The sequence below is a fragment of the Syngnathus leptorhynchus genome, unplaced genomic scaffold, assembly GCF_054491065.1.
Source record: "Syngnathus leptorhynchus isolate UIUO unplaced genomic scaffold, UIUO_Slep HiC_scaffold_687, whole genome shotgun sequence".
NCBI lineage: Eukaryota > Metazoa > Chordata > Actinopteri > Syngnathiformes > Syngnathidae > Syngnathus > Syngnathus leptorhynchus.
In genome coordinates, this window is record NW_028232553.1 from 15,273 (window position 1) to 20,000 (window position 4,728).

Genomic DNA, 4,728 nt, shown 5'->3' on the forward strand with positions numbered 1-4,728 from the left:
GGATTTTTTTCCACTTCCAGCTGGAGGTGAGGAGGGACTTTTTGGGCAAGATCACGCCGACTTAGCAAGCAAGGTGGAAGTGCCAGCATGCTCCGTGGCTGGAAGTGTGGATGTGCCAGCACCCTCCCTGCCTATGGAAGTGTGGAGCTCCAGCACCCTCCCTGCCTATGGAAGTGTGGAGCTCCAGCACCCTCCCTGCCTATGGAAGTGTGGAGCTCCAGCACCCTCCCTGCCTATGGAAGTGTGGAGCTCCAGCACCCTCCCTGCCTATGGAAGTGTGGAGCTCCAGCACCCTCCCTGCCTATGGAAGTGTGGAGCTCCAGCACCCTCCCTGCCTATGGAAGTGTGGAGCTCCAGCACCCTCCCTGCCTATGGAAGTGTGGAGCTCCAGCACCCTCCCTGCCTATGGAAGTGTGGAGCTCCAGCACCCTCCCTGCCTATGGAAGTGTGGAGCTCCAGCACCCTCCCTGCCTATGGAAGTGTGGAGCTCCAGCACCCTCCCTGCCTATGGAAGTGTGGAGCTCCAGCACCCTCCCTGCCTATGGAAGTGTGGAGCTCCAGCACCCTCCCTGCCTATGGAAGTGTGGAGCTCCAGCACCCTCCCTGCCTATGGAAGTGTGGAGCTCCAGCACCCTCCCTGCCTATGGAAGTGTGGAGCTCCAGCACCCTCCCTGCCTATGGAAGTGTGGAGCTCCAGCACCCTCCCTGCCTATGGAAGTGTGGAGCTCCAGCACCCTCCCTGCCTATGGAAGTGTGGAGCTCCAGCACCCTCCCTGCCTATGGAAGTGTGGAGCTCCAGCACCCTCCCTGCCTATGGAAGTGTGGAGCTCCAGCACCCTCCCTGCCTATGGAAGTGTGGAGCTCCAGCACCCTCCCTGCCTATGGAAGTGTGGAGCTCCAGCACCCTCCCTGCCTATGGAAGTGTGGAGCTCCAGCACCCTCCCTGCCTATGGAAGTGTGGAGCTCCAGCACCCTCCCTGCCTATGGAAGTGTGGAGCTCCAGCACCCTCCCTGCCTATGGAAGTGTGGAGCTCCAGCACCCTCCCTGCCTATGGAAGTGTGGAGCTCCAGCACCCTCCCTGCCTATGGAAGTGTGGAGCTCCAGCACCCTCCCTGCCTATGGAAGTGTGGAGCTCCAGCACCCTCCCTGCCTATGGAAGTGTGGAGCTCCAGCACCCTCCCTGCCTATGGAAGTGTGGAGCTCCAGCACCCTCCCTGCCTATGGAAGTGTGGAGCTCCAGCACCCTCCCTGCCTATGGAAGTGTGGAGCTCCAGCACCCTCCCTGCCTATGGAAGTGTGGAGCTCCAGCACCCTCCCTGCCTATGGAAGTGTGGAGCTCCAGCACCCTCCCTGCCTATGGAAGTGTGGAGCTCCAGCACCCTCCCTGCCTATGGAAGTGTGGAGCTCCAGCACCCTCCCTGCCTATGGAAGTGTGGAGCTCCAGCACCCTCCCTGCCTATGGAAGTGTGGAGCTCCAGCACCCTCCCTGCCTATGGAAGTGTGGAGCTCCAGCACCCTCCCTGCCTATGGAAGTGTGGAGCTCCAGCACCCTCCCTGCCTATGGAAGTGTGGAGCTCCAGCACCCTCCCTGCCTATGGAAGTGTGGAGCTCCAGCACCCTCCCTGCCTATGGAAGTGTGGAGCTCCAGCACCCTCCCTGCCTATGGAAGTGTGGAGCTCCAGCACCCTCCCTGCCTATGGAAGTGTGGAGCTCCAGCACCCTCCCTGCCTATGGAAGTGTGGAGCTCCAGCACCCTCCCTGCCTATGGAAGTGTGGAGCTCCAGCACCCTCCCTGCCTATGGAAGTGTGGAGCTCCAGCACCCTCCCTGCCTATGGAAGTGTGGAGCTCCAGCACCCTCCCTGCCTATGGAAGTGTGGAGCTCCAGCACCCTCCCTGCCTATGGAAGTGTGGAGCTCCAGCACCCTCCCTGCCTATGGAAGTGTGGAGCTCCAGCACCCTCCCTGCCTATGGAAGTGTGGAGCTCCAGCACCCTCCCTGCCTATGGAAGTGTGGAGCTCCAGCACCCTCCCTGCCTATGGAAGTGTGGAGCTCCAGCACCCTCCCTGCCTATGGAAGTGTGGAGCTCCAGCACCCTCCCTGCCTATGGAAGTGTGGAGCTCCAGCACCCTCCCTGCCTATGGAAGTGTGGAGCTCCAGCACCCTCCGTGCCTATGGAAGTGTGGAGCTCCAGCACCCTCCCTGCCTATGGAAGTGTGGCGCTCCAGCACCCTCCGTGCCTGGAGCTATGGAAGTATGGAGCTCCAGCACCCTCCGTGCCTATGGAAGTGTGGAGCTCCAGCACCCTCCGTGCCTGGAGCTATGGAAGTGTGGAGCTCCAGCACCCTCCGTGCCTAGGGAAGTGTGGAGCTCCAGCACCCTCCGTGCCTATGGAAGAGCCACCTCCGCGGGCATGCTGCTCAACCACGCCGGCCCAGAGTTCCAGCCGCTCGGCTACACTCTCTCACAAGCCCCGCCTGGAGCTCCCCAGCCCGCCCCTGGTACCTCAACTACCGAGGCCAGCCGCTCGACCAGGCCGGCCCAGAGTTCCAGCCGCTCGGATAAGCTCTGTCACTCTCCCGCTAAGCAGCCACCGGTAACGGGGAAATGTCGCCGCCTTGTGGACACGCCGTTGTAAATGAATGGGCTTTCGCACTTAGTGCAATTTTCGCCAGCTCCGTGGCTGCAAGTATGGAGCTATGGAGCTATGGAGCCACCAGACAGGCTGGAGCTCTGGAGCTATGGAAGTATGGAGCTCTGGAGCTATGGAGCTATGGAGCTATGGAGCTCTGGGGCTATGGAGCTATGGAGCTATGGAGCTCTGGAGCTCTGGTGCTATGGAGCTATGGCGCTCTGGAAGTATGGAGCTATGGAGCTATGGAGCTATGGAGCTATGGAAGTCTGGAGCTATGGAAGTATGGAGCTATGGAAGTATGGAGCTATGGAGCTATGGAGCTATGGAGCTATGGAGCTATGGAGCCACCAGCCAGCACCCTCCGTGGCTGGATCAATGGAAGTGTTTTAGGTACCAGGCAGCCAAAGGGCCGAGGCCTCACGCTCGACCACGCCGGCGCAGAGTTCCAGCCGCTCGGATAAGCTCTGTCACTCACCCGCCGCGCAGCCACCGGTAACGGGGAAATGTCGCCGCCTTGTGGACACGCCGTTGTAAATGAATGGGCTTTCGCACTTAGTGCAATTTTCGCCAACTCTCTGACTGGAGCTATGGAAGTATGGAGCTATGGAGCCACCAGCCACCCAGGCTGGAGCTATGGAGCTCTGGAGCTATGGAGCTCTGGTGCTATGGAAGTATGGAGCTATGGAGCTATGGAAGTATGGCGCTATGGAGCTATGGAGCTCTGGAAGTATGGAGCTATGGAGCTCTGGAGGTATGGAGCTATGGAGCCCTGGAGCCCTGGAGCTATGGAGCCCTGGAGCCCTGGAGCTATGGAGCCCTGGAGCTATGGAGCTATGGAGCCCTGGAGCTATGGAGCCCTGGAGCTATGGAGCTATGGAGCTCTGGTGCTATGGAGCTATGGAGCTCTGGTGCTATGGAGCTATGGAGCTCTGGTGCTATGGAGCTATGGAGCTCTGGTGCTATGGAGCTATGGAGCTCTGGTGCTATGGAGCTCTGGAGCTCTGGTGCTATGGAGCTATGGAGCTCTGGTGCTATGGAGCTCTGGAGCTCTGGTGCTATGGAGCTCTGGAGCTCTGGTGCTATGGAGCTATGGAGCTCTGGTGCTATGGAGCTATGGAGCTCTGGTGCTATGGAGCTATGGAGCTCTGGTGCTATGGAGCTATGGAGCTATGGAGCCACCAGCCAGCACCCTCCGTGGCTGGATCAATGGAAGTGTTTTAGGTACCAGGCAGCCAAAGGGCCGGGGCCTCACGCTCGACCACGCCGGCGCAGAGTTCCAGCCGCTCGGATAAGCTCTGTCACTCACCCGCCGCGCAGCCACCGGTAACGGGGAAATGTCGCCGCCTGGCGGACACGCCGTTGTAAATGAATGGGCTTTCGCACTTAGTGCAATTTTAGCCAACTCCGTGGCTGCAAGTATGGAAGTATGGAGCTATGGAGCCACCAGCCAGCACCCTCCGCGGCTGGAGCTATGGAAGTATGGAGCTATGGAGCTATGGAGCTCTGGAAGTATGGAGCTATGGAGCTCTGGAGGTATGGAGCTATGGAGCCCTGGAGCCCTGGAGCTATGGAGCCCTGGAGCTATGGAGCTATGGAGCCCTGGAGCTATGGAGCCCTGGAGCTATGGAGCTATGGAGCTCTGGTGCTATGGAGCTATGGAGCTCTGGTGCTATGGAGCTATGGAGCTCTGGTGCTATGGAGCTATGGAGCTCTGGTGCTATGGAGCTATGGAGCTCTGGTGCTATGGAGCTATGGAGCTCTGGTGCTATGGAGCTATGGAGCTCTGGTGCTATGGAGCTATGGAGCTCTGGTGCTATGGAGCTATGGAGCTCTGGTGCTATGGAGCTATGGAGCTCTGGTGCTATGGAGCTATGGAGCTATGGAGCTCTGGTGCTATGGAGCTATGGAGCTCTGGTGCTATGGAGCTATGGAGCTCTGGTGCTATGGAGCTATGGAGCTCTGGTGCTATGGAGCTCTGGTGCTATGGAGCTCTGGTGCTATGGAGCTATGGAGCTCTGGTGCTATGGAGCTCTGGAGCTCTGGAGGTATGGAGCTATGGAGCTATGGAGCCACCAGCCAGCACCCTCCGTGGCT